Source organism: Columba livia, chromosome 1 (assembly GCF_036013475.1).
Source record: "Columba livia isolate bColLiv1 breed racing homer chromosome 1, bColLiv1.pat.W.v2, whole genome shotgun sequence".
Lineage (NCBI taxonomy): Eukaryota > Metazoa > Chordata > Aves > Columbiformes > Columbidae > Columba > Columba livia.
This window is the reverse complement of record NC_088602.1, coordinates 51,641,885-51,665,413: the sequence shown is the minus strand read 5'-3', so window position 1 is coordinate 51,665,413 and position 23,529 is coordinate 51,641,885. Positions and strand designations below refer to the sequence as shown.

General features: G+C 36.5%; 1 long non-coding RNA gene across 1 annotated transcript in view; it reads left to right on the top strand.

The window, feature by feature from the left end:
* The window catches only part of LOC110361212 (uncharacterized), a 53,192-nt gene that overhangs the window by 5,774 nt on the left and 23,889 nt on the right, over positions 1 to 23,529 (top strand). Inside the window, exons 2-3 of the long non-coding RNA XR_010471333.1 lie at positions 18,423 to 18,461; positions 21,423 to 21,493. This is a non-coding gene — a long non-coding RNA (uncharacterized LOC110361212). The remainder of the gene's footprint in view (positions 1 to 18,422; positions 18,462 to 21,422; positions 21,494 to 23,529) is intronic.

Genomic DNA, 23,529 nt, shown 5'->3' with positions numbered 1-23,529 from the left:
TTGATTGTATATGTAATTGGTAACCTGAAAAAACTGCATATGCTATTTATATTATTTAAGGTTTGCATAGTTTAGGTTATAGATTAAACATTTCCTGCTTTCCCAGTAACTATTCCTTTCCCTCAATATCTATGCCTTTTCTGTCCATTTAAAGTTAAAGAGGTTATCAAGGTTTACTGAGAGTTACAGTGTCACCTTAGAAGAAAGGAAAAGAAATAGAAAGGTTCCATCAAAGTAGGTACATTGAGAAATACTTCTGACAAGACCCAGGCAGAAACTGACAGCAACTGGATTATGCAATCAGTTTATGTAACTACGTAAAGAGATCTTCAAGAGTAGGTGAAGGTATTTTTGCATTTTTTTATTGTATAACATCTGTGGATATGATTTCACTGCAAGGCACAAGGAAAGCTTTTATGTTGCAACACAAGAAAATGAAGATAGGTCTGCAAAATGCAAACCATTTATCAGGAAAAATAATTTGTTCTTTGCTACCCAGTATACATTAAAAAGTAAGAGCAATCAGTGAACATGCTGACTGATATTTCTCATGGATAACAGATGTGCAGTGGATGGACCCTTAAGGTCAAAAATCAATAAGGGGTAAATGCTTCTCTCTGGGTTTTCTTTTGCTGTTGCTATCCCTCCAAAGTGGTGATAGTAAACCCATTCAAACAGTGTTCTGGCAGCATTCTGACATTTTAAAAGATCAAAAACTACTATGTTAGATGTCAAGGGAGGCCCAAGACTGCAATAATACCAAAAAAAGAAAGGAATAAAGTAAGAAGCAAGCATATGGCATGCAGTTGCATTTCTTGCTATTGATTCTGAAACTCCTGAAGTGGAACTTCTTTATCAGCAGCTACATAATCACCAAGTCAAAACGTTGTATCTCTGAAAATACAGTAAAACTACTGTGTCAATTTAATCAAAAAGTATTAGTTAGAGAAAGCTGGAGAATTACTTGACATTACATACTGATGGGTGTAAGATTGTCAAGTCTGATAGCTGACAAGCTGGTAAATTGCAAATTGCCAAGAATTGTAATCACATTCTGTGATTTTGTGAATTATTAGACCAACAGATTTTTGCCCACAGTCATACACGGAAGTAGAGATCTGCCTTGCTGGAAATGAAGACAAAACTGATATTAGCAAATATCTGCTCAGTATGTGGTAAATATGTAGTCAAAGCAGCAATTACATAATAGTAATAAGGCCTTATCCTGTAGAATGTGAAATGTTCTTAATGTTCAGTAATTTTGCATTATTAGCCCTATGCCATACAGTAACAGGACTCTAGGCCCTATTAAAATACCATATAGAAATGTATCAGAGATTCTGGGCTCCTGCACATAACTAACACTGAGCAATTGATCTGTGATCGCCTCATCTATACATGTAACCAATATCAGAGGAAATATGTTAGATATATTCTTCTATACATTGTTTTACTGATGAGAACATTACATGGAAGGATCATTGCCTGTATCCAGTTATTAGTACATTACACTTGGAGTCATCTATGCTCCTAGCAGACACAAAACATAAGAATGTTTGGGCTTTAACATTCTGTCAAAACTGTCAAGATATCAGGATATCAAAGATCATCTGTACTGTGCTAACAACTCATCATTGTGTCTAAATACCTGGAAATTATATTTAAAAATACTTTTTTTGGACCCATGTGAATATGTAGTAAAGGGTGTCATTTGTTAGAGCTTCCTAGCATACAGAGGAAACACTTATATTGCTATACTATTTACCAAATAATTATTTGTACACTGTCTCAGAAGTGAGCCAGTTCTACCGACTCCAGCTGGTGTTGCTATGTCTTTGTCTCCTACTTTGTCTCCTACTTTGTCTCCTACTCCTTCCTTTTGTAGTGATCACCACAATCAGTGGCACCTAAGTATATTCACAACAAAACTTTGAGACAATTTATAAATCTCTAAAGCCTTTCTATCATAGAACATACTTTCTCACAAATTATACACAAGACCAGATGCAATTTGAGTTGTCCTCTTTTCTTCTTTGGGATTCAAGGTGGTTTGGCTTCCAGGATAAAAGAAATATATTACCAGATTATAACAAAAGCAAAACAGTCTACAGCAAGACCAAGATTAAGGAAAGAAGAAGAAGAAAAAAAAAAAATAAAAGGCTTCACCTAACAATATATTTAAATAAGTCAATATGCCCCATTATTCAGTGTTCATAAAACCCAAATTTTAACACATCAGCATTCCACTAGAAAAGGTAACTCCTTCATCAAGATTTGTAGAGGAGGATGACTGATGTCATCCTGCATATGAAATAATGCTCATGTGGCTGTACTGTGCAGCATGTTGCTATACAGTGTACAGATGAGACCCAAAGGCAGAAAAGTCACCACACTTCATTGCCTTTCCATACAGAATTGCAGAGAGATTAATACATCTATAGTATCATAACTAATGATATTTTTTAAAGGATGCAATAGTTCAGTCCTTAAAAAGCATTTCAGTGTGACACGTTTTGACTTTGCCTTATTTTATGCATAGAAGAAACAGAAATTAGTGTTCGGGTCAAGAATGCTTTTATTAACTCCTTTTTTCAAGTAAATTCATTATAGAAAGTTTTTTCATCTGTTGGTATTATTTACTTACGCTTTCAGACTATCATTTTATCAGGACTGTTTTAAATGACAGTAATTTCTTAGATGCACTGAATATAAAGCCATGTTTGAAAAAATATTTTTGTGAAGTTTATAGCTAATTAGAATTCAGATTGCAAAGGGCAAATTTGCAGAAACGAAAGAGGGAAAAAATCTTTCATTCATCCTTATAAAAACCCATTTTATTCTGTTAGAAAAACAACGTGTCTCTCAAAGCTGGTTTATGTGAAGGAACTGAGGAAACTGATTGCTGCATCTGCTGCATACAAAATAATATTAAGGGCTAGGACATTTGTGTTAGACATTGAACTTTACAGACTGCAATATATTACTTCATCAACTTGTTTTATGACTGTAAAAGCCTAGACTCACCATAAACCTTTTTGGGACTTTACAGGAGAACTTACTTGGTCTTCATAGGTTACAGCTGCAATAGCAGGTAAAGCAGCTTGGTAGAAGCAGCCATAGACTGAAATATTTTGTCCTGAGAAGTCTACACTAGATACCTTTCATATTTTATCTATTTATGTATGCATTTATTTTTTCATATCAGAAGTAACTTTGGATTATTCCACAGACTCAATGCTCATTTATTTGTGGCTAGATTTGGTCCTGGATGTCTTGCAGAAGTAATCCAATTAATGAGTATAGTGTTCATTCCATGATGTAAACCAAGGACAGTAAGTGGTGTGATAAAGAGATTTGCTTCAAAACCACACTCCTGATTCTTACCAAAATACTATTGTAGACAGTTGCAGCTACTCATCAGTATTATCTTCAATTTAGCTCCAACATGATGTGAAATTTGTCATTAAAGAATGATTGGGTAAATAAGAAGATAATTTTTGACATAAAGATAACAAAAACAGAGATGAAATGGTGGTGTCTATGCCTGTTCAAATCTCATAGACCTTGTTTAATAATTGTTTTTACTTCTTTCATTCCCACGGTCCTTTAAGAGTAGTTGCTCCTGGTGCCTTTTACATTTAGATTTCTTCTGAACTCTGATGCTTTGTTGAGACACGTGTGCTCTCAAGTTAACAAACAAAATCTTGTTGTTTTTCTCTTAAAACCACTTTTTGAATGTCTGAATTTGACTTTGGATACAGATTCCTAGCATTTCAGTTTTTGCATATTTGTATATTTATATGTTCTCTTTACTGCTTATGCTTACTTTTTTTTTTTTTAATTTTGTTTTGTTTTGTTTTTTTCTGGAAGTACTTGTCAAAAGTGGAAATTACCTTGTAGACCAATTTAAGTCTGGCTTGCTATAAATTACTGTCTGTATAACAGTCATATATGCACATATTTTCTTACACGTGCACACAAACACTTATAGTGACCACAGATACATTATTTGTGCCTAATATATATGTATATAATAATTCAGCCTTTGTATATGGCAGCATGAAATCCTCTGTAATATCCAGTATAAAAATTATAAAGGAACCTGTATCCTCAGTGCCCTCCTTTTTTAATGCTATTTGGTGTTCTTTTGTTTGGAATGCTGTTATTACTTTTAAGGTGTGGATGTTGCCATCTTTATAAGAAAAGTCCTATCTATAATCTCATGTTTGAGACTATGAACTTAGGCAAAAGTCTCAGCTTTACTGCAACATTTCTTTCCAACTTCAAATCTATATATCAACCTAACTGTCTGTTTCATCTTTTCATAATCACAAGCTATATGAGGCAAGGAAAATTCTGGGTCAGTACTGTGACAGTATGAGATATTAATTTATAATGTATTGTAAATATCAATAATAATAGGCCATAGTATAACTTATGCCCTTCATAATTTCAAGTTTGGAGACCAATGACTTTCTTAAAGTCACAAAACTCTCAAAGATATAAGGGAGGTCCAATCTATACAGTGCCTGCCCTTGACAAAAAATTTGGTATCTTCTGAGTTACAGCACTGAATATACTGACATAATGATGGCAGCAGCAGATTATAAATATCTGTATTTATACATAGCTCTAAACTAAAAGAGCAATAGCTTGCTTGAGACATTTTCTTAAGATTTTTTTGTGCTGTCTTTAATTTATTCCTTTCCCCATTATGCTCCAGAGAACCCTGGGCTTGAAGCTTTAAAAAGTATGATTCCTCAACATGAAAACAGACAGTTCTTAATCATATTTTAGGTGTTGTGGTTTCCAGAAAGAGGAGCGTTGGCTGTACGCTTGTCCTGTTCCTTAGCAACAGACCAAGGGGAGCTCAGGGACTCCACTGGTGGGAGCCTGAGCTGCTCACGTGCTGCTCTCAATATCTCTCTCCACCTGGCACAGTCTACGGAAGGACCAAAAAATCAAAACAAGCTTTCCAAGGAAAGGTTCTGTATATACGATTTAATACTACTGCATACCAAATGTGTGATAACTGAGCACTTGGTTAAGCATTCAGTTGTTGGGAGGGGGAAAAAAAAGTGACAAATATATACATTAAGCTCTCAGCTATGCTAGTTAAATTTTCTTATAAGTTTTGCAGGGTTTCTTTAAAATACTTTCTTGCAGTGAAGATACTGAGTAAAATCTCCCTAGTTCCAAGGACAGAAAATTTTTATAATTTCAATTTTCTATACATCCCAATTTGTACAGCTGTAGGAAGTTCAGCTTTCCGTTCAAAATGTAATTAACTTGTCAAGCCTTATGGTACTTCATAGCCAATGGGAAGGACATCTTTAATGTAATGTAATAATTTAAACAGAAGTAAAAAGGTAATAAATTAATAAATACCCCTTCCCCAAGGTTTTAAACCACTTTAGATTGGATTAATCCCACCTAATTTAGGGTACACAGCTGTGGCCTTCAAGAAGGGTATGATCCTATTCTCTGTATACAGTAAATGGAAACAATAATTCTGATTCCACACCCTGCACCCCTGCAGCACTGTGGCTCCCATGGCAGTAGTGACCTGTCAGGGTCTGGGCAATATCTTTTTCTTTAAAATGTTAATTGGGCTGACAGACGTTTTGTTTTCATATACATGGTTTGCACTCTCTTTTGGTCATAACAGGATTTTAAGTGTGACAGTAGGCAGAGTTATCCTCTCAGAAGACCTTTCAATTTTTTTCTCCCCTTAGAGGGAAACATAACAGAACTATTTTTTCAAATGAGGTTCCACTACCCCTTCCCTAAGTGTGTGGGATTAATTTAGGACTCATTTCACGATATTTTGAACATGGAGGTGCCAAAACTGTTTTTCTGGTTCCAGGTTCAGGCTCAAATGAGACACCTCCCTCCCTCAAAGAAAAAATTCAAACCACAAAAGGCACCATTGCTGAATAATATAGAGCAATAAATCTGACATCTTCCTTCTATACCCATCCTTTCAAGATGCCAAGAGAAGTGGAGAACTGTAGCCTGATGCAAATGATGGATGAGCCAACTAGGAGAGGAGCACGGCTGGATCTCATCCTCACCAACAAGGAGGGTCTGGTTGAAGCAGTAAAGGTTGAGAGCTGCCTTGGTTGCAGCAACCATGAAATGGTGGTGTTCGAGATCTCATGTGGCAGGAACAGAATAGCAAGCAGAATTACAACCCTGGACTTCAGCAGGGCAAACTTTGGCTTTTTCATGCATTTGCTAGGGGAAATCCCATGGGCAAGGGTACTTGAAGGTAAAGAGGCCCAAGATAGTTGGTTAGCAGTCAGGGACTGCTTCTACCAAGCTCAAGATCAGAGCACCCTGACACGTAGGAAGTCAAGGAAGGGAGCCAGGAAACCTGCATGGTTAAACAGGCAACTGCTGGGCAACCTCAAGCGGAAGCGGAGAGTTTACAGATCATGGAAGGAGGGGCTGGCCACTTGGGGAGAATGTAGGGAGGCAACTAGGAAAGCTGAGGCCTCCTTAGAAGCAAAGCTTGTGAGAGGTGTCAAAGACAACAGAAAGAGTTTCTCCAAATACATGGCAGATAAAACTTATACTAGAGGCAATGTAAGCCCACTGATGAATGAGAAGGGTGCCCTGGTGACAACAGATACAGAGAAGTCAGAGTTACTGAATGCCTAGTCTCTGTCTACACTGCTGGAGTCTGTCCTGAGGAGCCCCGTACCCCTAAGTCCCCAGAGGAAGTCAGGATAATGAAAGAGTCTGCCTTGGTTGATGAGGACTGGGTTAGGGAGCAATTGAGCAATCTGAATATCCATAAATCCATGGGTCCAGATGGGATGCACCTGCAGGTGCTGAGAGAGCTGACTGAGGTTATTGCTAGACCACTCTCCATCACCTTTGCCAAGTCATGGGAAACAGGAGAGGTGCCTGAGGACTAGAGGAAAGCAAATGTCACTACAGTCTTAAAAAGGGCAAGAAGGAAGACCTGGGTAACTACAGACTGGTCAGCCTCACCTCCATCCCTGGGAAACTCACGGAACAACTTATCCTTCTTGCCATCTCAAGGCATATGAAGGATAAGAGGGTCATCAGTCAGCATGGCTTCACCAAGCGGAAGTCATGCTTAACCAACCTCATAGCCTCTTATGAGGACATAACAAGGTGGATAGATGATGGCAAAGCAGTGGATGTGGTCTGTCTTGATTTCAGTAAAGCATTTGACACAGTCTCCCACAACATCCTTTCTGCTAAACCGAGGAAGTGTGGTTTGAATGATCACATAGTGAGGTGGACTGTGAAGTGGCTGAAGGAAAGAAGCCAGAGAATAGTGGTCAATGGGGCAGAGTTTAGTTGGAGGCCTGTATCTAGTGGAGTTCCTCAAGGGTCGGTACTGAGACCAGTACTATTCAATTTATTCACCAAAGACTTGTATGAGGGAATAGAGTGCACTGTCAGGAAGTTTGCTGATGACACCAAGCTGGGAGGAGTGGCTGACATGTCAGAAGGCTGTGCTGCCATCCAGCGAGACCTGGACAGGCTGGAGAGTTGGGCAGGGAAAAACGTAATGAAATATAACAAGGCCAAGTGTAGACTCTTGCATCTGGGCAGGAACAACACCAGGTTCCAGTATAAGGTGGGGAATGACCTATTAGAGAGCATTGTAGGGGAAAGGGACCTGGGGGTCCTGGTGGACAGCAGGATGACCATGAGCCAGCACTGTGCCCCTGTAGCCAGGAAGGCCAATGGCATCCTGGGGTGTATTAGAAGGGGGGTGGTTAGTAGGTCCAGAGAGGTTCTCCTCCCCCTCTACTCTGCCTTGGTGAGACCACATCTGGAATATTGTGTCCAGTTCTAGGCCCCTCAGTTCAAGAAGGACAGGGAACTGCTGGAGACAGTCCAGCACAGAGCCACGAAGATGATTAAGGGAGTGGAGCATCGCCCTTATGAGGAAAGGCTGAGGGAGCTGGGCCTCTTTAGCTTGGAGAAGAGGAGACTGAGGGGTGACCTCATTCATGTTTATCAATACGTAAAGGGTGAGTGTCATGAGGATGGAGCCAGGCTCTTCTCGGTGACTAGCAACGGTAAGACAAGGGGTAATGGGTTCAAACTGGAACACAGGAGGTTCCACTTAAATTTGAGAAGAAACTTCTTTACAGTGAGGGTGACAGAGCACTGGAACAGGCTGCCCAGGGAGGTTGTGGAGTCTCCTTCCCTGGAGACATTCAAAACCTGCCTGGACACATTCCTGTGCGATCTGCTCTGGGTGAACTTGCTTTAGCAGGTGGGTTGGACTAGAAGACCTCCAGAGGTCATTTCCAACTCCAATCATTCTATGATTCTGTGATTCTGTGGTCATTTAAACATTAACATCTAAGTCATTTAAACATTAAGGTATTTTTAAAGAGCTGAAATTATATTATTTAAATGTAAACAACCTTTGTCAAGGCTATTCAATCTGCTGACCCACGTGTGTCTGGAACCAGCATGTAGTTTTCATAGGTGGTCCTCTGTCAAAACAAATCACCACATACTGTATTTCCAGGGACATTTTTAAAAATTTTCTATCATACCTAGGCTTCGAAAATACATGTAAAAAAAAAAAAAAAATCATTATGTTGAGTTCCATGCGGTTCTTTATTTCACTTTGATTAGGACATGAAATGCCCTTATGATGCCTTGAAAATGTTTACTTTTACCACAACTGTTGTTACTGAATTGTTTTCTAAAATAAAGGACATTTGACTTGTCCATAATTGAACAGCTGTGTTGGAAATTTTTATTTTTTCTGTCTATTGAAGATTAGTTAAAACAGAAATCATTCTGCAGTATGAATGACCAGGTAGAATTACCACAGAAAGATGGCAGTAATATAGAACTAAAGAAAGCCTTTTTGTAAAAGAATTACCTTTCTATAAAATGTTTCAAGTTCAGAGACTAGAAAACAGAAAATGTTTTCCCTGCTATTACCTTACAGTAGTCCAATATGTTAGTTACTATCTACCTTAATAAGTAGTAGCAACAAAATGAGTTAGAAATTCAGGGGGATTTCCTTCTGCAGATTAGTTGGCTACCCAGAGGCAGAAAGAACAAATAAAAGAATAATTGCTTTACATAGAATTTTATTACTTGTTTTTAGTGCTTTGATTAAACCACAATATAAGTAAGCAGGTTTTACCTAAGTACATTAATTCTGTAATTTTATTCGGATATTAATCACTTCTTGTCTTAATCTACTACCTAATGATGTTATGAAGTTTTACAAAGCTGGCACATTTTGCCATAAAGGTGTTTGCATTTAAGTAGCATGTAAAATGACTCCTCTGCTCCATTCTCTCCACATGAGACTACTGTGTGTTTAATTAATTAAACTTTATAAAGCATTCCCATTCTTTGGATGAACTGAACAATGACAAGTGACAGTATTAAATAGCAGAATTTAACAAAATTTATCAATAAAATGTACTTTAAAAAGAAGTCTCTTTACTATGGTTTCTGCAAAAATTTTGCAGTTGTAGAGTACAAAATTCCATTCAGTTGGCAAAATATTATTCTAATACAAGGTACTAGCTCTAAACTAGTGAAATCATTTCAGGCTTAATCATGTAGTGAGCTGAGTGTAAAATACACTGTGTTTAATATGGAGATAACACTAGCAGCTCTACACAATTAATTTTATTTCAAAAAGTGGGATTTTGTTATGAATTTAATAGAAAAAAATAGCATTCTAATTATTATTATATGAGTCTAGAAAAAAATTAGTTTTGAACTTCCAAGCTCACAGAATGCTCCTAACCCCATTAAAAAAGTAGGAAAAAATAAAAATGTCACATTAACTCCCAGTGACATCAGTGAGAAATGAGAGTGCTTAGTTCCTCGCAGAAATTCTCTACATTTTGATACATTTTCAAGCAGCTTAACAGAAAAAGAAAGAAAAAAGAAAGAACAAACAAACAAACAAACAAACAAACAAAAGCCCACCACAACAGTGAGAATCTGTTTTTTACTACATGAGGTTTGCTCAAGAAAAGTGCATAGATTTTTGTGGTGTCACTGTTTACTGCAGGGTGACAATAAACCATGTCAGATGCTCTCTGTTAACCTCTGCCCTCCCCACTAAGGACAGGTAATAGGAAGAAAAGGGAGAGAGACTTACAAGTTGGAAAAGTTAAAAATGCTTTATTAATGCTACCAATAAATAGATAAATTAATACAAATATACAAAACCAATCCTGAATTTCCCAGGATTGCACAGTGACAGCCCACACACTGGAGCTGGTGTTGCTCCAGTGATTGCAGGACAGGTACCCAGAAGTCCTGGGCTGGACTCTGCAATAAACCGGACCTGGATTTAGGGATGCAGGGCCTGGAACCAGGCCTTGGATGGCAGGTAAGACAGGCAGGGTCCTCTTCATATGCCGATCATAGTCAAAGAGAGTGAGACCCTCATGATCTCCCACTTTTATAGGGTGTATGACATGTACGGGATGGAATACTTAGTTGGTCAATTTTAGTCACCTGTTTTGTTCACCGCTCCTTGAAAATACACCCCTCTCACTTACAGGACATGCAAAATGTATCAGTAACCTGGCTGCCATAGCAATAAGTCTAAACCTGGGCCTCTTCTGCATACCATTGCTACTGTTATCAGCTCCTGAGTGGACAGTGTTTGAAAAAGCATACAACCAAATTCAGAAAAGTGCAGTTACTTAGAGGAGCTTAGCTGAAAGGAAAATTCACTGAAAGAGAACTGGTCTTGCTTTTAACAAAATCAGGACATGTGGTCATCCCATTTGCTTCTGTATGTTGTCTCTTGAAGATCATTTTGTGTGCCCATGCTTCTTTGACAGACTTTCCATTTTCTCAGGTAGGCTTCCCTTCACAAAGTTATTTTGCTTTGCAAATACCATGACTCCAGGTCATCACAGTGCCTCATAAGCAGCTTTCCCAAGTGGCATACCATGTTTTGTACACCTTATTCATGACCATCTCTCTCTGGTGATGTCAGCATTTCTGGACAATGTTTTCTTAAACACCTGAATTTTCTCTTTATCTCAGTTTATAAATGATCTGTCATTGTAAAATCAGAATACTTTCCAGCTGCCTCTTATACACTGACCCTTCTGCACTTTCCTGTGTGTTTCTAATGTCTTAGAGGAAGAAATTCTGCTGCAGAATAGTTGATAAGATGCTGTAGGACATCCATACTTTGTATAAACTGACTCAATTATCTGCTTTATCTGTTCCCTAATATATTAACCAATTCACTTAGTGAAATAATTTTAAAAGACACTCTATCTTTGAATTATCTTAAACATACTTAATTTTAGTATAATGAGTTTATAATACGAATATAATCAATATTAAGAATGGGTGGGTGTTTTCAGGAATGTGGACTAAGTCTCCCTCAATGCTTAGAGAACAGGAGGAGAAAATATCTTCAGCCTACAGTTGCTTAAAACTAAATGTTGGAGTTCTCCTGCATTCTAAAACTAAACTGTTTCTAAGTGTGCTTTTTGACAAATGATCCTGCAGATTTCCCACCCACAGATGCTTAACACACAAAGGCAGCTACTGTGAAAAATTCCAAAATGCAAACTTGGAAGAATGCTGTGAAATAAAGTCAAAGCTAAAAACATTACCTGGATTTGAGTGTGAAAATGCCTACATTTCTTAAAGAGATCAAGACGGCACTTGATGTAAGATCTGTACAGAGGACACGTATCATGACTTCTCTGATCCGTTCTCTCTGAAGTCTTTTATTTTAACAAGTCTCCATGAATGAGTAAATCAGCATTCCAGCAGGACTTTACTATTGTGTCCTCTTGGGAATCCCTGCTTTGTAAGCTGCCCTCTCTTTTGTAATTTCTTCCTCAATTTCCATACACAGATTGGCTTAGAAAGAGTAGAAGACATTGTTAATGAAATATATTGTGTCATTGTAACAGGAAACTAAAAATATTCTATCACGGAAAGAGAAAGCTAGGTATTTTACATTATATACATTTGTTGTTTCGAATTAAGCTTCTGAAAATCATCAGAAACCTGAAGTTCAATTTCTTTCTTTCCTTCTTTTTCATTCACTTTTTCTTGTACTTCCTTTTCTTTCATTTGTCTTTTTTTGTTTGTTTTAATCTATGATAAGAATTACCAGTATGAAAGGGTTCAGGGGCAGTGTAAGGTTAAGACATTGATGGGTTACGGTCTGGATGAGCTTATGTTGGGATAGGAGCAGCTTTGGGTTGAACTTCCAGAGAAATGATAACATTCTGGGACTGTATTTGATCCCTATCAACATAGTCCACATTTTTCCCACCAAAAGATGTGTAATGTAAAAAATGAGTTTCTACATCCCTCTTCTACTCCTTCACTGGAAAGTAATCAAGAGAGCAGGAAAAACTAAATGCAGTGGAGTAAGCATTGATACAGTACCTCCCAAACAGTCATAAGTAGATGTTCTAAATCAGTCAGGAGGATTTTTAAATTTGGTGAAACAGCTTTATAAAAGGATAAGCTGAGATCAAAGAGTTTGGCTTTTCAAAAATCAGTTTTGGTTCTTATGCAGAAACAAATGAAGCAAGATAGAATAACAAATGGAAAACTACAAATGGAGAACTACAGTTACCATAAGTACCATAAATTATACAATTTAACAAAGGTCAAGAATATGCAATTTATTTTCCAGAGAATCAAAACATACAGCAGATATCAAATATGTTAAATACTCTGCTTATTTAGTCCTAGTATAGCAAAGAGAATTAACAAAAAATTAGTTGCTCCACACATTTTTTTATCTGAGGTTTACAATACTGTGAAGTGACAAGAAATTTACTTCAGAGTTTCTTAAACTATGAAATTCTATCCTTATACATATATGTAATTTACTTTTCAGTAATGCTGAAGGGTTAGGAGTTAGATTTCACATAAACATGTTCTAATTTAGTTATTTATATGGCAAAACAATAATTATTTATGAAATTACAACAGTCATATACAATAGCAAAAACAAATGCTGTAAAAAAAGCAATAGGTTGCTTTTCTACATAACCTAAAATGTGAGGTTCTTTTAGTATTTTTGTATTCATGTTTATCTAGTGGGTGTCTTTCTTGCAATACTCAAAAAAACCTGCACTAAGCATATTCAAAGATGATTCTCATGAAATTAGAAAACTGACATAATGAAGTCTGAACGTCTTAAATCCCCCCCCAAAAAATGACCATTTGTATAAACTGTGAGAAGTTGAAAATATCAAATGCATAATTTTAAAGTGTTTTGTAGTTGCTGTTGTTATTTTTTTAATAATCTTGATTTTTTCTTTTCATTGAGGAGTTAGTTGGAATGTTTTGCCTCATTGTCCTAATCCAGCAAGGGATACCTAATTTTTCACCCCACTCAACAGATGAATCATACACACCTGAGCGCTTAGATACTAAGACTGTAGAACAATTTGCTGCAAAATGGAGTATTTCTGAAATACTTCACAGTGTTAAATTCTTCTCAGTGTGTATGTGTGTGTAGGTAGGTAGTGTCCTGTATACAACATTGACACTTGAGAGGCGCTTTTAGCATGTCAAAAATTGTCTTGACTGTGTGTCAGACATGGAAAATGGTTTCCAAAGTAATTTCCTCTAGACATAATCACTGTCTCCAAGAAAAGTAAAAAAACCTACAGCACACCTGAAAGTCTTTTTAAAATCTGACAGGAATAAATGACATCAGAAAATAACTGACAAACATCATCACAACTTTTCTGTTCTCATTTTCTACAGAAGCTAAAAGCCTAAAGTGTGTTTATTATTTCTAAGGATGAATTTAAGAGTCATATTTACAATGACTTGGAACTTAGTAAATGCCCCAGAGAAATAAAGGTGAGGATCACATCGTATTTCTTTTTACTCTCTACTTTCAACTGCAGTTCAGCTTGAATAGACACATCTTTGTCAAAGTAAAGTCTCAACAATGTGCTGCATGCAATAGCAATGGCAACATAGCAACTCCCTTTAGTCTTGAACTGCTGAGCTATAAAAATCTAAACTATCCTGTACTACCCTAATCAATTGTACTTGTTTCCAACATTATCAAATAATTATATTATTTCTCATCTTCTTTGTTCATGAGGAAAATAGTACAGGCACGTGCTATGGTATAGGTATAATTCCATACAACACAGTGCGTAGAGCAAAGAAACCTGAAAAAAAAAAAAAAAAAAGAAAGAAAAAAAATAAAAATTGTCACAGGAGCATCATGATCTTGTCTTCGTCAAGAGTTGGGTAACTCTTGACAGGTCAGACCAAACACACCAAAAAACCTCCAAAAACATGTGGGTTGCGACATATGTTTATGACAGGCAACAACCTATCATGAAAAGGTGGTTGAAACAAAATGATGCCTCCCTGCATATGTAAGGAAGGGACTTGTTGGTCTGATGTACCTCCACATATACTGGAATGGGCAGATGAACCTGACACCCAGTCACAACAGACTACATGACTGAAAGAGGGCGGTGACAGTGCCTAAAATGATCTGAATATTAATTGTGAAGCTTGATGACGTAAGTCCATTTTTCTAATTTAATTCCGCTCAAATTCGCTCACTGGAGTATCCCAGAGAGGAGTTGAGTTTACCTATAACATTTGTTATTTTCTGTGTTTTTCATGGAAGACATTCCAAAGCCTGTGGTCCCTGGGAATCTCTGAGTAACTGTTACCCTCTTCCATTTCAGTTTTGTGTTCAGATTCATATCCTGGAGATACAAAGCTTCCTGAATGTTGTTCTGGTTTTATATGGAATAGAGTTAATTTTTGTTCTAGTAGCTGGTGTAGTGTTGTGTTTTAGTTTCAGTATGAGAAGAATGTTGATAATACACTGAAGTTTTGGTTGTTGCTGGGTAGTCAAGGTCTTTTTAGCTTCTGATGCTCTACCAGGTGCACAAGAAGATGGGAGGGAGCAAAGTCAGGACAGCTGACCCAAGATGGACCAAGGGGTCTTCTTTAGAATATGACATCATACTCAGTATATAAATTGAAGTTGACCAAGGGGCAAATACCACTGCTTAGGAACTAATGACCTGTTGGTCTTGTGAGAGATGAGCAAATGCATTATGCATCACCTGGTTTGTATATTCTATTATTATTACCTCTTCCTTTGCTGTGCTGTTAAAGTCACCCCTTGACTTTTGGGGTTTTTGCTGATTCTCTCCTTCATCCTACTTTGGATAGGAGGATGAGCGTGCAGCTGCATGGTCCTAGTTGCCAGCTGGGCTTAAGACACAACAAAGTGTATACTATCTTAAACTACAGAAGGACACTACAATAACCACATTTCTGATTTAGACACCATCTTGGTGTCTAAACTTAAGTGGGGACAATTTGAGCTTCAGTTTTCAAAACAGCATAAGCCTTCTTGAACTGTTGAACAATTACTTGTGCTTAGTTTAACGAAGGTGTGCTGCATCTGGCAAACATAATGTCATGAAATTTTTTACTGGAGTTTAAGTAAATTCTTAAGTTCTCCATCTAGTGTCTGTATTTATAACTTATTTCTGAGTGTTTTTGTTAACTTTTAATAATTTTATTAATGTAGTTAATCTATTTTTCTAATCCAGACAGTATATTGAAAATCTTCCTAAAAACAGGTGGACAACCAGCATACATCTGTGTGGGCCATCTATGCTGCACAACTCCATCCCTTCTCCCGCCTGTAATCTCACAGTGGTACCATGTCTCATTATCTTCAATCACATCTGTTGACATTTGCATTCCAAAAATCAAAAATGCTTCAACACTAGAGGAAAAGGAGGCTTAGATTATGGATATTACAGCAGGTGCTGGGAAGCCCACTGAGAGAAAACAGTGTCAAACATATGCAACATGAACACACAGCTTGCTGTTGCTTTGAGAAAGGCAATTTTATGGCAAAGCAAGGGCACAGGGGAATCCATTCAAGAACAAATAAGTGAAAGAGAAACAAAACACAAAGTAACATAGGCAACCCCAAAAATAGGAAAATGGCCAAATGTACATTTTTACCATCTGGCCAAGAGCAAGGTACCTGATGCCTTTACACATGGGATATTGGCAAAATGAAGAATGAACATGATATTTTATGCAGTAAGTAGAAAATACAGTTCCATTATTCAAGGTTTTAACATCACAGTGAAAAGAAAAAGATAAACGATTCTTACTGCTACCTGCAGTAAGTGAGATAGAGGTCAACTGATTTAGTCAGAAAATTTTCTGAGCTTCTTGAAATGCACAAATATGTTGGTGTTATTTGTTTTGTTTCTTTATAGAAACTAGGCTGATTAAAAGTGCATTGCAAATACAGAAAAACTCATAACTTCTAGTACATAAGAGCCTAAATTATGCCATCAGCTGTTTGCAATTAAAGGGACAACTCAACCGATTGGGTCAAGTGTTTTATGTATTTATAATTTATTTTCTATACAAGAAGAATTTAAGTGTTGAAAATGTAACATATAAAATGTGGTATGGTTACAATACTGTAGAAAATGATTATAATATTATGCTTGTCCAAAAGTAATGTTCTAAAGGAAAGTAAAACCAGAAAAAAAGGAATCTCAAATTCCATTTTCTGGTCTTAGCAGACTTCATACCGTACCTACTGAATTGGGCAGTGCAAGTGAAATACAACACATCTGAATGACACAACAAAAACTTTGTGAATAGTTACCATGATCATGTTGAGCTTAGACACAAACCTTTCTGTGTTTGCAGAACTTCATGTATGAAGCTTATATATGCTATTTGACTGAGGTGATATTTGGATTATTCATGTGCTGGGACCATTAAACTTTAATATTCTGTAGTTTTATAAAAGTATTTTGGTTTATAAACTAATTTTATACATATGTTAAGAAAGGATGCAGGACATAAAAATGTGAGAAAGTTCTGTTATATTGTAAACATAAAATTTATGAGGAGATGCTAGCTGAGCTATCAGTTGAATGAGCTTTAGAAAGATGTCAGTAAGTAATGCTTCATCTCAGAAGGTGAACTGGAAATTGGTGGGATTCTACCAGCAGCTCTAAAAGTGCAGAAGCTCAAGCCTTGAAGCACAGACAAATCAGAAATGTGAAAAGCAAGGCTTGAAGAGGGGAAGTATAGTCATTCACAGAACCAGGCACCCAGGAAGCTTACACCCATAGCAACAACATATCAACTGTGCTCACAGCTGGAAAATTCAGATGAAGAACAGACATGGACGTGTCTAACATCTGCTCAGCATGTTGGAATCTACAGGAAGAAGAAGCAGTGAGTATTAGTAGTGGGAGCTCTCCTCTGTAAGCAACTGAGGCAACCGTATATGTGCCTGAAGTGGCTGAATTTCTCTATATTAAAACAAACAAATAAACAAAAAACTCAAACACACAAAAAACCAAACAAAACCACAATCAACACCACAAACAAATACACATGAAAACAAACAAAACCCAACAACAACAAAACAGAACAAAACAAATAAACAAACCAACAAAAACACGAAGAAACACTCGAGGACAGTTAAGTGCTGGGATAGAATGCCTGGAGAAGGTGACCTCATCACTCTCTATAACTACCTGAAGGGAAGTTATAGCCAGGTGGGGATTGGTCTCTTCTCCCAGTCAGTCAGCAATAGGACAATGGGGCATGGGCTTAAACTCTGTCAGGGGAAATTTAGGCTGGATATTAGAAAGAAATTCTTTACAGAGAGAGTGGTCACGCATTGGAATGGCCTGCGCAGGGAGGTGGTGGACTCAACGTCCCTGGAGGTTATTAAACTGAGATTGAGTTTTGTTTAACTCTGATTTCTGTGGTTTTGTTGAAACATCAACTTAAATGATGGGTAGTGAGGTAAGCCATCTAATTCTTCTTACATCTCTAGATCTGTCATTAACAGCATCCTCCCCCCCCCAACATTCTGTATCATGCATTATCAATCTAATACTGAAATGTTTCCTTTTGCTCCTCATTCGATAAAACATCGATGCCTGAAATTGTTGAATTTAAGACACTGTTCTCTTTTAGCCTATAAAAAGTCTCAGGTCCTTCCTCTTTGCAGAATTTTTTCAAACATACATTGTGTTTCTTATTCTGGATGTCCCTCATTGTGATCATCATACATCACCAGCAGGGTTGAAAACTAGAACATCTAGTGTTGAATGTGTGATTATTTTTACTTAAAATTTATTTACTTAAGTTGTAGCAGCATCTTCACATTATTATCTCTAGAAGCTCAGATCCTCTATAGGCCAGCTTCTAGCTAAAGATATTTTGTTATGCCCATTGAGCAGGATATCATGCTTGAACTTTATTGGAATATGCTTTGCTTATTCTATTTTCTTTTTGTTTGAAATAGTTGTTCTGCTCTGGAGTGTACAGTGTTAACTACTGATTTTAGGATGGGGTTTTAATATTATTTTTTTAATTTTCTTTTTCAGAGAGAGTTCCCATTCCAAAGTACCCAATTCAGATTTCAGGTAAACTGATTTTATACTATACTGTGGGTACCAATATGTTTCATCATTATCTACAAGATTAGTTTCATAGCAACTAATGTAACTCAGAGGGCAAATACTATAAGATTACTAAAAACAGATTAAAATGAAGAACAAAACTAAAGACATAAAAGAAATAAACAGTACCATGAGGTACTGTAAAGGTTTTATTGTCGCTTGTGGATATGTTAATGTTACTATGGGAACATCAGTTTTTGCATTTGATGTGATTCAACTGTAACAAGTGTTGACTGAAAAAAATAATAATAAAAAAGTGATTCTTTTTTCCTTGAAAAGTAGAAAGTCATTTCTGTTTTACATCATCCAATATATTATATGAAAAAATGTGCAGAACCTAGAGAAAGAACGAGAAATTATGTCCTTATATGTCGTGTGGGATTGTCCAATAAAACAAATCACAGGCTTTATGTGGACTTCATTTCAATAGCTAAAAGATTTTAAATCGCCCAGTGGGTGTATTTCTACCAAGGATCTATTAACCATATAAAAAAAGTCTGCAGAATCTGCACTTAAAGCTAGAAAACAATTGGGTTTTGTTTTTGTTTTTGTTTTTTTTAGAAGTAGCTTACATTCTCTCAGCTTAAATGATATCAGGCCAAAATTTTGAATGCTACATTGCAGCAGCAACACATATCAGGATATTATTTGCTCATATTTTAATAACTCAGATTTTTCCTAACCCAACTCATGGTTATTTTGTATATGTAGAGACTCAATTGTATTTACATTATACATTATATCTGAGAATCTTTGAAAATGGTATCTAAGTTACATACCACTCAAACTGCACTTAATGTGCCTCACAATGACAACTCTTTCCAGTCTTATATCCCTTGGACAACCCTTTCTCTCCAGTCTGTGCGGTGACAGGAACCAAATATCTCTGCCTACCATGGGCAGACTTGTCACTGGTTCTGATAAGATTTGTCAGACTGGCTGCAGCAGCTGCAAGAAGAAAAGGCTATTTACCCAACAGTAAGTGCCTGCTGCATCTGCACAATATCACAGCAGCAGAAACCTGATGTTCTGATCCAGGTAAGATGAGCAAGCTTGTTGCTTGAACAGCTCTTCTGAAAGAAAGACAAAGTGCAAAATTCTGACAGCCACCAAAAAGAACACTGTGTTGATATCTAAAGGGGATTGATGAGATTTTATTTGAGAAACAGTGGCTTTGCCTGTGTAAATGTAGATACAAAACTATGAAAAATCTCAGACCTCCTTCTTTCAACACTGTGCCTAAGTTCTGACTTCTGTCACCAAATCTCACATTTTCACTACCCACAGATTTATTTTAATATTTACTATTCCTCAGCACTTCCTTTTATGAAATAAATGAGCAGTGGAAGCACAGAAATGTATATGTGAAGGCAGAACATCAGAATCTCGGTACTACTGCAATGAAATTTATGCAACGGTGACATCCAGGTGAATCTTCCTTTTAATTTTAACTGAAAAGATTGGATCTAATGTTTAGTTCCAGTATATGGTGATAGATTGTAAAAATTATGAAGAAACTCAATAGAGGCAAACTGGAAAAACACTTCAGCAAACTAATAACCTCATTTTCTTAGTAATGTCCCCACCACTTCCCAGTTAGATAGAGATATCAACATTTTTGAAATGTACAAGACACGCAGAATATGTCCATAACAGTGTCAAGCAATAAATTGTACATTTTTACTTATAGAATGATTTCTTAGTAATTATTAAGCAACTGCCTCCTTGAAAATTACCATTTTTGAGACTGGCTTCTCTAGAGCTACTGCCAGTGCCATCTGCTGTGGTCAGATCAGAGGACGAAATACACTAAAGTCAGTGTTTCTTGTGTCATTTCTCAATACAGAAAGATTCTCTTCTCACTCAGACTTCACAGTGCAGATCCCTCTAGATTTTATTTAGTGTCTGACCCTTTCATGTTGGTAGCATAGCTTTCCACATCACTGGACTGACATACATCCTGTAATGAATTGACTATGATTCTGAGTTTGGTTAAACAGTAGAAAGCACTGAAACCTTTAGTAAACAATTGCTGCTGCAGAATAACATACTGTACCTACTGCCAGAAACAGAGACGCAATTTTCTGACTGATTTGAAAAGATATGAGAGAAAACACTGAAAGCCTGTCACTTCTGCACATTTTTTCCTTAATTGTTCATGTACAGTTTAACATCTACATAAACCTTCCAGTGTGCCTCAGTGATCAGAGCTAAATTGTTTAATTTACTTCCTTTTTAAGTAGAGCAGCACGCTTGATATTTTTGTGAAAGAAAATAGTTCCTCCTGCAGTTTATGTAAGACTTCTTATCTTAGCAAACTAAATATATTCTCTAAATACTTTCTTCTTTCATACAGTGAAACTGCTGCCTCTGTGATTTTCTCTTTGTGCAAAATTGAATTTCACATTTGCTGCTGTAGCAATCTCTCTAATAAGGTAGTGGTTGTGCTTAAAAACTTAATGTGCTGTGTTTATGCTATGTAGCTGCCTTTTCATGGTATTTACAGAAATTTATCATTCCAAACTCAGATCAGTAGAAAAGCACTTTTCCTGTCAAAATGTCTGAATTGGGGCACGTTTCACAGACTCCAACATCTTATCACTCTCTGACCTCACAGAGAATGCTAAGAAGTTTCTAATGTATAGGTAATTGTGAAGTAGAAATGGAATATTTCCTCAAGGAGTGTCTAGAAGGGAACACTAGTAGTTAAAATATGGCTTTTGAAAAGGTTATGTGCATCAAAATAGAGAATGTCAATTTTTTTTGCAAATATCCTCTAAAAATGAATTAAGTATTTTACATGTTTACAGATACAGGATTGCATTAAATTCTCTAGTTCATGCAAAACCTAAAATAATGTTTTAAATTTAATTTGTTCCTTGAGATTCATTCAGTATTGCATTTTCACTTATTTTTTTCTTCCAGGCAACAGATGATGTTTTCTTTGTCAAGTTTATTTCAGCCCATTCATAAACCTTGTACGACGATGCTGTACAGTAAGTATACAGCATCAGCTGATATCAGTCCCCATTTGGGTCTTCACAATAATCAAATATTTGCTGCAGCATGTCACCGGTATGTCCCTTATGGTGTTTTTGAAATGGATATGTGAAGGTAGGGTTGCATAAAGACACGGATTTTATATAGACATTGTATCACCTGGACACTACTCTGCATTTAAAGAACCTCTGTGGACCCAATTAAGTCAACTTTGTGAGATACAAAGGGAAAACCTTGGGCAGAAATATGATACATAGCCATCATGAGTATTGGTATGTCTTACAGAAGTAATCCTATCAAATTCAACAGTTTTGTCTTGTCTGTCCATGTAAAAGGCTGACAACCTTAACAAGAAGCTACTAGGAAAGTGTCCTTATACTTTGTCATAGACAAAAAGAATAAACTGTCTTTTTGTCCTGGATACTTGAGATAAATAACAGAAAGAGTAGCTGCAGTTTGAATAGAACTGTAACAATCTACTTATAGATGATCAAGGAGACAAAGATTTTTCACTAACTCTAATATCACTTGTCACTTTTTTTGTTCTTTTCTTTTTTTTTTTTTTTTTGTCTCCCAGTGCAAGAACATGCTTTAATACATATAAATCCACAACATTGTAGGCATTCTGAGAGAGGAGGAATGAAGTGCATGTCCTCACTGTTACAGACCATGCTTAGATTATGTATTTGAAGTTCTCTAATGAAGGTAGTTAATAAGGTTAATGAAAAAAAGAGAGAATGACAGTCTTTTCCAGTGAATCATTCAGAAATAAAGGCTGATAAATGTGCCTTAAATTTCTTTATTGAAAGCTTGTTTTTCTTCATCGAATAGGTAAGAAAGCAAGGAGTGCCCTCTAGAAGGCACCTACTGCCAGTGTTACTAGTTAGAGTTAGGCATTGTGACTGTGGCCCAAATACACATTTTGAAAATCACGCTCTTCCTCAAGGGATAAAGATGATTCTAATGGAAAATATAATCATACATTTCACAAAAAGTATTCTGATTGTAATAGGACTAAGTGGATCATGGTTATACACAACAAGAATTCAGCTTACTTCATCCTGACAAACTGAGAGGTTGTGGCAATTTCTATATAAATATATCTAAAGGCAGGGAGGGGGGAAGAGGCAGGACTGATCTTCCACAGAATATAAGAAATGCTAGGAATAAAATCATGTGAAAAACAAAGACAGTAGGCAATACAGACAGGAAGCAATTGAAAGAATTGACTGTGCTGCCAAAATATTAACAAACTAAAACAACAAAAAAAAAAGCCCAAAAATAATAATGCTGTATAATAAAATGTTATCTCTATTTTGAAGCAAAGAAAGTGGCAAATTAGTGTTACATGGTTGTGTAGGCAGTCCATGTAGGTTTGATCCTGATCTTTCATTCATTTATTGTGCATGACTGAAAATAAATGATGCAAAAGAGCTGTAGCCTGCTATTACAAAAAGGAAGCATCTTTTGATGTTGCTTTTGCTGAAAGCTTTAGTTTAAAGGTTTCTGTAGAAATAATGCATGTGGAAATCATCTAATCATTTTAGCCTTCATGGCAGAAAGTTGTCATACAAATAGCATTTTCATTGCACACTTTCTTTGAAACCACTTAGCTATCACAATGTAACAATTATTTAGTACTCCAAAATAGCATTTGCACATTTTTAGGATTTCACAGTTAGGATGAACATTTTATGTTTATTGGCTTAGGAAATCCCAGATTAACTGCAGATTAGTTTCTCCCTTTTCTCATTTTGAAGTGAACTCTAATGTTAGCCTCAATTGCTGTAGTTTGGAAGCAGCAGTACAGTCTGAAGAAATGGCGCTAATATTCAGAAAGCAGTTAATGATTCATGTCAATGGGTTTCACAGTTATTACATTGCTTGATGATGTACTGAATGACTTCAGAGCACAAAACATCAGGGCCCAATAAAAAAAATTGTCTAGTTTTTAAACTACTGGGTTTTGATAAAAAAAATAAATACGACCTATCAAACAAATAGTTTAATCCTTCCCTAACATTATTTGCCC